At 41.9% G+C, this 12,893-nt stretch overlaps 1 protein-coding gene and 1 long non-coding RNA gene across 15 annotated transcripts in view; one reads left to right on the top strand and one right to left on the bottom strand.

Moving 5' to 3' along the window:
* The window catches only part of Tcf4 (transcription factor 4), a 347,519-nt gene that overhangs the window by 288,809 nt on the left and 45,817 nt on the right, over nucleotides 1–12,893 (bottom strand). The window lies entirely within an intron of this gene.
* On the top strand, nucleotides 1,988–12,608 carry LOC128112948 (uncharacterized). The gene is made up of 2 exons (XR_008219239.1): nucleotides 1,988–2,658; nucleotides 9,111–12,608. It is a non-coding gene; the product is annotated as an uncharacterized LOC128112948 (long non-coding RNA).

Below are 12,893 nucleotides of genomic sequence, written 5' to 3'. Positions count from 1 at the left end.
AGCTTCAGAACACATCCTTCCCTCTGCCAAGCACACTGCACAGTCAACCACAGAGCTCCTCTTGCTCTAGAAGGACCACTGTGTTTACTTGTATCCACCAAACAGCAATAGCAGATCTGCTGTGCTCTGAGGGAATCAAAAGTCCACTCATCTAAGACAGGCATCTAGAAGAAGCCTGTGACAGTGAGGAGACCTGGGAGGTCCTTGTCCCCCAGTGAAGTCAACACACTCCTCTTTCCTCTTCACAGAGAGAAACACTGAGAGACTCCTTGTGTGAACTGTGACAAATGTGTCCCCGCACAGAATGGCATCCCTGAAGCAGCAGACAGTGCGTTCACCTCTCTGCGTCCTCTGAAGCCTTAAGATCCCACGAATTCACGGGAATCTGTCATTCTGGGGATCTTAGCACAAACTCAAACAGGTGGTACTCCAAATACTGAGCTAATGAGATATTTTATTCCTTAAATATTCTGGGTACCAGCAATTAAAAAGCATATCGCTGCGCACACGATAAGCACTCAATCAATGCAGGCTATGTGAATGAAACATAGAAGGTATTGAAGGAGCTCCTTTTAGGAAGCAGATGTGTATTGAACTCCAAAATCTAAGGATTTTCTTTTTTAGACTGGCCTCTCCCAAGATTTCCAATTGCCTAGATAAAATTAAAACTGGTAACCATAAAGAAAAGGCTATGAAAAGCAGACAAAATTATACTTACTATTATAAAAAAGAATGTTAAGTATAGACACACCCTCGGTAAAAACCCACTGCAAAGAGCCTGAACTAATTGAGCACCCACAGACCACAACCAATTTGAGAGCAGACACGAGGCAGCAAGACCTGAAGTACCTGCTGGAAGGTAGTAACCTTGGAATCCCTCTGCTCAAGCTTTGGGACTTCAGTTTGCAAACCAAACAAAAGTACATGGCGGCATGACTCGAGTTAGCAGAAAGCAAAAGGGTGACAGGGAGAAAATCTACTGTCCTTCCTCCCAGGTCTACAATCTCCAGAGACCTTTCTAGTCTGAAGTCGCAGACCATCTGCAGACGCCCCCATAACAGTACGACTACTGAGGTATTAAGTATCTAATCTCGGGTGTATGACTTGGTGTGGGTGAGACAATCAATTTCATTTAATAAAAAGTGGAGTTTAGAATTCCACTCTCCTAGAAACATCACCATAATCCAATACATTCCTATCCAGCACAGACCCCAGAGGGATCTGTAACACGCTGTATACTTGTGGGGTCAATAATGTGCAAATACTCAGCCTGTGAAACTTTATCCATAACCAAAACTATTATAAAATTCAGTGGTTTTTAAAGCCTTCCTAAGATGTTCCCAGGGAAATGTTCTAACAAGATGAAACATTGAAAATGTATTGGATCTTTGCATGGCTACCGATTAGCAGAATCTCAACACTGGTACAAATTTCACATAGACCTAGCTTTGGCATCAGTATGACTGAGGTAAAATGTCTTACTCTGAGCTAAGTTTTCCCCTGGAAATTTGTATCTCATTAGCGACTAACTTTGAATTCCAGAAAGGCTCTGAGTCACTGGCATGTGGTCTGCTGCTGGCTCAGCATCTTTTCATTCTTTCATGTTCCCCTTTTCTGACACTCTTGTCCCTGGAGCAATGAAGCCTCATTCTTCAATATAAAAACCAAAAATAAATAAAGGCATAAATACATTAAAAATAACAAAACATACTCTAATCTCCTTTTGGAAACACATGGCCTTTAAAACGAAATGCCTTATTTTTTGGAGATTTTTCATTTTCATGATGTTAATAACCTTCTAGAGCTGCAGAGTTCTTTCTCACCACCTCAGAAACACACTGTTCTCTCTTTCATTTTCCCATGATGTTCACCCAGAAGAGAACGAGGATAACTTAAATCCACGTTTTCTTTTTCCTTCCTTCCTTCCTTCCTTCCTTCCTTCCTTCCTTCCTTCCTTCCTCCCTTCCTAGTTAGAGGACTAAGACAGACAGACAGAGCCAAAGTGTCTTTACCATTAGTCCTCATTAGACACAGCGCACAACCTAGCGACCGCTCCGATGTTATCTTTAAAACAACGGGGATGATATACTAGTCCTTGTAGGTTTTGATTGACTTTCAAGGCAATCTTACCTAGATTTGTTTCCTACTGAGTGAAATCTCCACGGGGCCTCCGGATAAAATTATCACTGACATCAGGAAGGAAAAACACTAACAATTTTGGAATGGCTACAGTTAACAAAGGGAATCTAAATGCCAATGCTTCCCCTAAACAGTGGGGAGACGATCACCAGCACACAGCACTGGCAGGATATGCAACATGCATCTCAAGTATCTAGAACATTCCAGAGCCCTCAACAGTGCCGTTCCAGTGGGCTATCCTATAACAGCCCCTTCGTGGCACAGAACTAGGCTTACAAAAGAACCCATCCAGAGCCTCCCTGTGGTTGCCGTGCACCCAGGTGAGGAGAACGCTATGCCCGAGGTATCCCATGAATTTCCCAGAGAACAAAGCTTGAGTTTGACAGCTGCAAGAAGAGCAACCCATCGGGGCAAAAGCAGGTCTCCCCACAAGAAGCAAACTGTCCTGAAGATACCAACTCACTGTGTGGCCAGTTCAGCACAAACGCCGAGGGGCAACTGGGGACCTGCACAAAGAAGGTAAGGAATGAAAAGTGGGAAAGAAAGCAGGTGATGGGAGGGAGGGAGCCGGCTCTAAATGAAAACCGCGCTGGGTAGCTTGGCTCTGCGCACTTAAGGTTTCTTTGCGCTCTTTTTAGCACGAGTGGGGGCTGGGGATCCAAAGCGGATGAAAGAGTTATTTATGAACAGACGGGCCACCAGGATGGGGTGGTAAGAAAGCTATGGAGGAGTGTCTGGACTTGTGGATAAAGGAGGAGGCAGACATATGGGGAAATCTATATAGAAGAAACAGGGAGAGTGAAGAGGAGGCTAAAACAGGCAGATGGCTGGACTGTAAAGGAATAGCATTATGCGGGGGCTCTAAAGAAAGGGAGGTGGCCCGGGGAGGAGGGAACAGCGAAGTGGGGGGAAAGGGGGTCAGGAGGTGACTGCTTAGAAAGTTGTTTAGAAGTTGCAAAAATTAGATATGGTTAAAAATATTTTTAAGTATATTTAAAAAGCCAGGAGGAAAATGAAACAAAATTTTTAAAATAAGATACTTAAAAAAGTTACTCACGTGGAAAACACTTCCAAATTATCAGCAAGGGTTTCTTTGTTTTTGTTTTTTGTTTTGTTTCTTACTGAAATGTTAGGAAATTATAACTAATAAAAACTGAGGCTCTTGAAAAGGGTGCTCTAGAAACAGACAATCTATGAAATTTTGGCTAGATTGTAAGTGATGCTCCCTGGTAAGCTTCCGGAAACCACACTAGGAGGCTGAACAGGCACACTCTGGGTCCCAGGGCTGCTTCTTTGGTCTACCTCCTGCCAGAGAGTGAGTTACTTGCATCCAGGCCCGAGTACAAAGCCTAGTCTTATTGATCTTTATCCCCAGGACTTGACACCAGGCTTGGCGCAGACAAATAAACCCCTCAATAACCAGAGAACAGAGGTGGGGGGAAGTAATTTAAAGAAACTTTGTGAGTTCCAATAAAGGTCTCAAAATGAAATAAAGCTCTCAAAATCTCAGCTTTCGCATATACACAAATGAAAATCGAGCTACACATGGATACACACCAATCATGTGCAAACCTACATTAGGATAATTATTCTACTAATGTAGCCATGACACTTCCATAGAGCACCCCTACACCACTGCTAATGTTCCTAAACTCAGGAATTATGAAACTTAGAAATGTCCCAAAATTGTGTGTCATCAAATACTTAGGACTTGCTCCAGTATACGACCTCAAAATTGGATTTACCCTCATCAATGAATTCCAACAAACAACAAAGTAATTAGGAGTGAGCCCAGGGAAATGGGTCGTTTGGGGCCACCTGCCGTTTGAGCACTTCAGGCCCACAGTGTCTTTTTTAAATGTCTCATCTAACTTGTACTATGTGACCTGAGTACTCCAAAGAAACACAACCTCTTCCAGCGATGCCACCAAAGATGGATTAAGTAGGTAAGTGACATCACTTCCTCAGTATCATTACTGTCAGCAGCTGGGGCGTATCATGGCTCAGTCTCCAATCCTAACAGAATCCTGTCACCTGTAAAAGCCACATCAGCATCTAGGGAACTCCTGGCCCTTCCAAATCAAGTCCTCACTAATTGAAGTTAAGGACATGGAAAGCTGATTTTTTTTTTTTTTTTTTTAATAAATAAGGGGTGGTCAAGAGATGGGAAAAAAAAAAGTCAAGGGAAGAGAGAAAATCATAATATGATCACTTCTGCTAAATACTATTGGGCCTAAGCATATAAAGATTTATTCAACTATCCTAACCCTTTGACATGTTGACAGTTTGAAAACTGGAAATATCCAGGTCCAGTCAGATCATGCCTCTGTAGCTGCCTTGTAGGAGAGGGGATTCCCACATAGGGGATGGTCCCATTGAAGGTTCTTCCAACTCTTAAAACATATGGTGCAGTCTATATACAGTGAGTTCCCATGAAAATAGGCAGCCACTTCCCCACAAGCCTTGAAAATATCCTTCTGTGTCATGGTCACATTAGATTTTCACATGTTAAAAGAGTACAGAATTCTAAGAGCGCAGTGAAAGCAGGGTTCCAAAATGCTTAACTTGCCTATCTGAAAACGGGGTACGAACTGGTCTCATAAGGATATCAGAAAAACAAAGTAAGAAAAAAAATATGACAAGTCACAGATGTCCTGTGATTGTGTGAGTTTTGCCATTTGGGTCTCCTATAAGTCCCCACCCACCCTCCTTTCTAGAGAGTGACACAATGGAATAAAAGTGTGGTTACAAACAAAACAAAATGGTAACAAAGCTATATGTCTAACTACCTTTAATATATTTCATGCTCAAACACCCCTGATTAAAGCCTGCCAACCAGCATCCCCAATAGAGTGGCATGCAACCAGCATCCCAGGGAGTACTGTGCTGCAGGGCATTCGACCCCCCACTATTATTAAACACAGGCACAGGTAAAGCGCTCTGGCTTCTATCAAAGGGCACATCAAAGAGTGAATATGTGCACACTCACATGCTTAGAATTGCTATAAAACCCCAAAACGAAAGATCAATGCAACAGTCTACAGGGACCCATAAAGTCCACAGGGAGGCAGGCAGGGCAGGGTCTCTACCTGGTTAATGTGACTCTGAGAGGAGGCAGTCCCTGGGCACACAGCTGGACACCATTAAGGCCTCCCCAGCTGCTCAGAGGATCATTGGGCAGCCTCAATGCCTAGGCGTCACAACCCTGCGCTGCAAATTCAGGACAATCTGCAAGTGTCTCCAAAGTTTCCAGACCTTCTCCTACTCTTATTGTTCACGAGGAAACATTTGGCAAACTTGTTACTGCAAATTTCCACATAACCAAATCTAGACTCCTTCCAAAGAGTCCAGCAGACTCTTTTTTTAAATTCCCATTAATAAGAGGACTGCTTTCTGATAATCTCAATGAGTTAGAAGACATCTCTTTTCATCCTCGGCTTTCAGTGTTCTCCTTCCAGGTCCCTCCACTTGCCAATGTCTCCTTTCATTTCACCTTCCTTTGTTCTTTCTTTAAGAAAATATGTGTGGTGCACTTTCCCTGTGCCACAATGCTTACAACTGGGCTTCGCTGGAACTTAACTGCTAAAGCGGAAGAGAAAGCGACAGACTCAAGTTAAACGAATGCAAAATGAGGTCAGGTAGACCTGGTGTGTCCTGAGAAGAATACAAGCAAAGGCCTCCCAGGTGCTTTGCTGGCACTGGGGAGTGGGAGACAGCTAAGAGCGGGACATGGCATTATATGTCTGGAAGAGATGGCAGTGCTGGACAAGGCGCTGTGTGTCCGTCCCTCTCACTCGATGCTCAGCCATCCCCACCCCACCTTTCCACTCGAAGAAAAAGGCTTAGGTTTCCGACCACCAGAGTGTCCACTAGATGCCCAGAAGGTTTTCAAGAGCAAGGATCCAGAAGGTGGGGGCGGGGCTGGAACCTAAGAGTTCTGAGCTGTGTTCTTCGCTCAAGCAGCTCAGGGCTCTCATGAAAGGAGATTCAAATTGCCATTTAGAAAGCCTCTTTTCAAGACTGCGACATCGATCCTATGTGTCACTTTCTTAAACATCACCATGCTATTTACATTCCACTTGGATCCTGTGAACATATAAACAAAATGACACAGTAGTAAATGAAGAGGAAAGAGGAAAGCTCCTACTGTGTGCCCAGGCGCTGAGTATGAAGAACCCTTATCCTTACAACCCAGGGGAGACAATCGAGCTTCAGTCTCCACGCCTCAGTTAGATTTCCCACTGAGGCTGCCAAGAGCATCCCATGAGGGACAGTGGCTGGGGGTCAGTGAAGAAGGGTCTCCGAATTTCAGGACTGTTCCCCTGAGTGTGGTGTCTACTGCCATCACCAAGGGTACGACTTAGCAAACCCTTCCAGGGACAGCAGCACCTAAAGATTCAAGGTTCTGCCAAAAAGGGTCAAGGTAGAAAAATCACAGCCGCCTACAATGAATTCAAATTCTACACCAACATGAACAAATAATTACAGATACCATTCTTACTTTAGTTAGGTAAACTCACCAACAAGGGGATGGAACATGTACAAACAGGTTTCTTTTCTTTTTTAGAATTGGCATATTAGAAATCAAAGGAATAAATTTTTTTCCGATTATTATTTTTACAAAGCAATATAACAGGGGCCAGGGAGCTTACTCGGTCAGTGAAACGCTTGCTTCATAAGCTGAAGTTGAGCCCTGGAACCCACATAGGAAAGCCAGGCAATGGTGACGGTGGCTGAGCTTAATCCCAGCACTGAAGAGGCAAAGATAGGCTAGCTAGCCTAGAGTACTTACTTGGTAAGCTCTGAACCAGTAAGAGACCCTGTCTCAAAATACACTCAATGTGGCTCAATGTGGTGGCACACACTTTTAATTCTACCACTCAGGAGACGGACACAGGTGGATCTCTGTAAATTCCAGACCAGCCTGGTCTACGTTCAAAAAAAAAAAAAAAACCAATGAATAAATGTGGACAGCTCCTAAGGAATGCTGACCAAGGTTGAACTCTGGTCTCCAAAGGCACACGCGCAAACACTCACAAGCATACACCCACATGAACAAACACACGCACATAGACATAACACTACCAAGCCTTACAGAGTTGTCTCATTCTTCTCATTGTCTGAGAACCATACCAGATTATGTGAGAAAATAGGTGATAAAAAATATTCCCCCCCCTTTCAGAGGCAAATCTTAAAACAGAGTAAAATCATCTCCTTTTTGCCAAAGGCACACAATAATTGAAGCAGAAATAAAATGTATAATAGAAGAGATAAAAACACCAAGTTGTGCCCTGGTCCAATTAGTAGGTACAGAGTTAAATCAATTATCAGCTCCAGACATTCTTGGGGTTCCAACACTAAAAATTAGAAGTGAAATGGCTATAAAGTCATGCCCACCTGGTCTTGATAGCAGAGTCCTTGCAATTTCGAGAAACTACTATTTTACATCTGGAAGCAGTTCAGTGACAAATGAGAACAAACCAGAAAATCCATAAAAGGGCTTAGTAAAGCTTTTATTGTAAAAAAAAAAAAGTTTTTCCACTTTCTCCAATCTAAAATGTGTAATTTACATAAAACTGTGCTTCATGCTTTCACCTGATTAATCTGGCCACAATAAGAAATTAAAGTTGTAATATTTCTCACTATTATATATTTTATGTATATATATATATATATATATGTATGTATTATCTCAGATCACAAGCAATCCCTAGATTCAAAGCCAACAAAGAGAAATAATATTTCTAGTAAAATTTTGGTGAGGTTTTCATTCCTGATCTCCCTCAGACAGCATCTAAACTGTGTAAGTCACTACTGTGTTTCTGCGAAGTACAGAAAAGGTGTTTGACTGTTTGAAGACCAGGAAATCCTAGTCTCTAACATTCAAATATGTGTTCACATTTAACAGCATCATGGGGACAGGACCATGAGCTGTTAAACTTCCAGCCTGGGGCTATTAAACCACAGCTCCATAGGAACAAATGTACAAAAGACCAGAATTACAGTTAATATAATTACATAACCCAGTGTCTCCCTAAACACATTAGGCTTTCAAAAGCCAATGACTCTGTAAAAAAGATAATAGCAATCAGCACAAACAATTATTCAGAAATAAGTATAAGAAAATATCAAGTTTACAGCTATTGGGATGCTTCATCAAGCAATAAGGCATTATGACAATATTGTCCTGTTATCAGAACCAACATAAGACAGATTTCCTAAGATCGAAGATTTCCACAATAAATTAATCAAATAAGTATGCTAATGCCACTGGAAAGTCTGCACTATGAATTTTGTTGCTATTACAGAATAAATTTGTTCAAAAAGAAACCCCAAAACCTTTGTGTCTCCCATCACACTGGAAGGTTTGAAGAAAATGCAAGCCACCCTGGAACTGATATCTGCAAAAAACGGTGCTCACATAGTCAAGCATCCTGGCCACCCCACTTTGCTTCCTGGACAGTGTCCTTTCCCCTTGGATTAGCTTTTTGAATTACCCTCCTTCCAGAGAAGAGTCTCATTCCCATGTGAACTGTGTGCTCAGATGTGTGCTGAGGGTCTTGTTTAATTCTCGGGAAGGGTTCTTTCAGAATCATGATTCAGAAACTGAGGAAGGGCTCATGGGTATTTTCTCACTCCAAGGACAGGTGATGGAGATCTAGGCCTTTCCTATAGGAGCCACCCACTGGTCTCCAGGTCACTAAGTCTTAATCAGTGAGTAGACAATAGAGTCTTAATGCACAAGGACCCCCTGAGCTCCACAGGCCATGGTGAGCGACCCAGGTATGGAGGTTATCCTGGGAGCTGGCGTCATTTGCGAGTCTGGAATGGAGTGCGAACAAGTATCTACAGTTCAAATCAGTGCAGAAAAGGGCAAAGGTGTCAGGAGTCGTTTTGTTGCCAGGGGCACATTTGATTTGCATCACTGGTAAATGAGTAAAGCTATCATTTGCCTCTTCTTTGCCTCACAGATGTCTACAATAAAAGCAATGGGAAATGCATACTTGAAGGTTTTTCAGCGCTACCCACAGCAACACTGAAGACAGCTCTCGAAGCATCATCTGCCAGTCCCCCAGCAGAAAGACTAAATTAAGTACATTGTGATCACGGTTCCTAGACTTTCTCAGGAGCTGGGAAGCCTTCCGTCCACCAGCCATCCAGAGCCTGCTCTCAAATAGACTACTAGTTAGTATTTGACTTATTTAAAACATCCTAACGAAGAAATCTGAATGTTTCAGCGGAGGTGGAGCTTGGGTCACCAGGCTCCCAGGCAGGACAGCTTTTGAAGACTTTCAGAGTCTATAGAAGAGAAACGAAGACTAGGAAGAAAAAGTGTCCAGGTCCACCCAGGACTGAGAGTTTCCTCAGAATGTAGGGCGTTAGTGCTGGCAACCCTTCTGATAGGCCAGTGCCTGGCCCCAGAGACCAAGCCCATGGGAAAACAACAGAATGATTGCAGGAATGTTAAACACACCCTATGCGTACCAACGACCTTTCAGTGAAAGCGGCTACAAAGACCGACCCCCATCTTTTTACAGTACTTCTCTAGATGGCTGTGTCTCTAAGAGGATCCTGGTGGGATTTCAGAGATTGAAATGGAAGAACAGAGATTCTGTTCTTCCGACAGAAGCCCTTCAGGTTCTGAGCAGAAAGCATCAAGGGGGAACAGCAGGGCTACAGTGTCATAACAGTCTAGGCCAAGGCATAGGGACTAGTGTGTCAATGCCTCAGGAGGGATAGGTCCTAAGACTTCTACACAAAGCCAGAGATTTGTAAAGGCTACTGACTGACTGTATGTCACCAATTAATTCAGTGAAGGAGTCCCAAAACACATGCTGGTGAAGGCTGGGGGAGGGGAAGGCCGGGGGATTGCTAGTAACCAAATCTCTGAAGCCGCCCTATATGCACTAGCAAAAGCTAACTTCATACTATTTACACAGTTTGGGATCCCACATCATAAAATTCATGTAAAGACCAACGTTAGGTCCAAAAATAATTCCCAGGAAACTGGAAGAAACTAACATAAAACAAGCTTTTAAGAACTATGCTCTAAACCACAGCACTTGGCACTACAGCGAAGATAAATGGCCCAGTTGAAAATGAGCTCAAACTTCTAAAAAAAAAAAATCATTTTTAAGGTGTAATTTTTAAAAAAGAAAATAAATTCTCAAAAACCAAAAATTAGAAACACATGACAAAGAGATCAACTGTGGAGTCGGCCACAGAAACACAAGGGGCTGATAGCACCCAAGATCTTTGACACACAGAGTCAACGGCCCACTCAGAGGCCGGCAGCCTTTTAAATGTTGGGAGATGCAAAGGAAAGACCAGAAACCACAGGAACAGATCAACTTGAAGTAGAACCAGAGAGAACATCAAGGGACTGAAAACACAACCAATGAAATCAAAAGAGAGTTGGGGTTGAAAAAGAGAGTCAACACAATGAAAACCAGTGAAAAAATGACCCCCAAGGAACTGTGGTGAAATCCAGAAAAACAAATAATACCACTTAAGACCTCTACCACCACTGGTGTGACTTGAGTGTGCGCAGGGCTCTAAGAATTGTGCCGTGGTAGCTGGGTGCCATGGTAGCTGGGTGTGGTGGTGCCTGACTCTAATCTCAGTGCTTGGAAGGATGAGGTAAGGGAATCAAAATTCAAGGGCAGCCTGAGCTACAGATAATTCCAAAACAATCCAGGCTAGATAGAGAAAGCCTATTTCAAAAAGAAAAAAAAAAATTTTTTTTTTTTTAATAGAGAGGCTGGGAAGGTGGCTCAGCGGTTAAGAGCACTTGCCAACACCCTTCCAGAGGACCCAGGTTCAGATCCCACCACCCACATGGTGCCTCACAGTTCTTAGGGACTCAATGCTCTCTCCTGACCTCCATGGGCACGGCACACATGTGATGTAGAAGACATACATGCAGACAAAAAAACCCATATGTATAAAATAAAATTAAATTTAAAAAAGAAAAAGAAATATGCCCTTTCATTTTCACGATACATTTATTTGAGGCTGCTGAACTTGAAAATACCAAATGGTTACTAATAGTGTAAAAATTCCTCCTTCCTTTCCATAACCATAAAAAACTCTTGTTAAACACTCTTTTCTCAATTTCGTTATACACATTATTATCTTTAATACCATTTAACCTTTGTATGGCATTTCACACTGTAAATTGCATTTTTAACACAGTAATCACAACTTTAAAAGGATTCTTTTTTTAAAACACGATTCACATTACCCTAGTTTCATTAATTTGATCAAAGTCACTACAAATTTTGAACCATGAAGATTTTCATGGGGCAGCCATAAAATATTTAACAACGCAGATACTTACAAAGACAGCTAATTACAACAGGAATATCTTACTCTGTATCTAACCTGAAAATCGACCATAATATAATTTTTTAATAAAAATAATTTTAATGAGAGACCCATTGTTTAATCTATCCCTTAAACCATTGACCACACATATTCTAAACACAGTTCTCAGACACAAACCAGTTCCATACTATTTTTACCAGTAGGAGGTCATACGATCCGAACTAAAATTTAGTTATAAAAGATCATTAAACAGACTGACTATTAGCACCTTTATTATAAACTGTATTCTCATTTACACACTAATACAATTGTAAATACTATCTGCTTATTTGATCAAGAGAGATCATGGCAAAGGTCATCCCTGATTAGGAAACAACACTCGTCGTCCCTTTGGTACTTATTTACATCTTCATAAAATTCAATATGTCAAAGGAAGGGAGACTATGACATTATCTGTCATCAGTCAATAAAATATTAAGGATCCACGTGAGCTTAAGAAAATTTGAGAGCAGGAGCTGGGAGAGAGCTCACACTATTAAAGTGTTTTCATCCCAAGTAGGAGGATCTCAACTCAAAACCTTGAAAACCAGAAAGGTACAGTAGTGTATGTCTGTAACCCCAAACCCACAGAGGTGCTAACAGTAGGACCCCTGGGGTTCGAGGGCCTGCCAGCCTCCAGGACTTGGTGATCCCCAAACCAATCAGACACTTTGTCTTAGAGAATCAGGGACATTACTGAGGAATGACACCTGATTCTGACCTCTGACCTACACATACAAACAAATGCACATGCACTCACACACATACATGTACACACACACATACACACGTAATTATACACACTCACACACAAACTGAGATCACTGTTAAGCTGGACTTTTACTTATTAAGATAGCAGTATTTTTGAAAAAAAACTCAGAATATAATTTCGTGAACTTGTTGACAGTTCACATATGATTCTGTAAAATTTTATATTTGAATGTGAGGATATACTTGTTAGTCCAGTAAGTAATTCTGTACATCTTTAAATGGGAGTGTGTGGAAATTAGGTTTAACGAGGCAAGCAAGAAATATATGATTTTGTAATATTCCTTATTTTAAAAAAGACTTGGGAAAAATATTAAAACAGAAGAGTTTCTTAATTTCTATAAGTTTTCATGAGTAGCATTCCTATAAATACCCTCAATTAAATATACATGAATACAATCCTGATCCCAATGAAGTCTTATTAAAAATACATTCAGCTGGGTGGTGGTGGCACACGCCTTTAATCTCAGCACTTGGAGGCAGAGGCAGGTGGATTTCTGAGTTTGAGGGAAGCCAGCCTGATCTAGTGAGTTCCAGGACAGCTAGGGCTACAGAGAAACCCTGTCTGGGGGAAAAAAAAAAAAAATTCAATCAGCAGCACCACACACAAAAAGAAAACT

Source organism: Peromyscus californicus, unplaced genomic scaffold, assembly GCF_007827085.1.
Source record: "Peromyscus californicus insignis strain IS unplaced genomic scaffold, ASM782708v3 Scaffold_17__1_contigs__length_78620276, whole genome shotgun sequence".
Taxonomy (NCBI): domain Eukaryota; kingdom Metazoa; phylum Chordata; class Mammalia; order Rodentia; family Cricetidae; genus Peromyscus; species Peromyscus californicus.
Note: the sequence above shows the minus strand (reverse complement) of the source record. Positions and strands in the feature narration are given on the sequence as shown.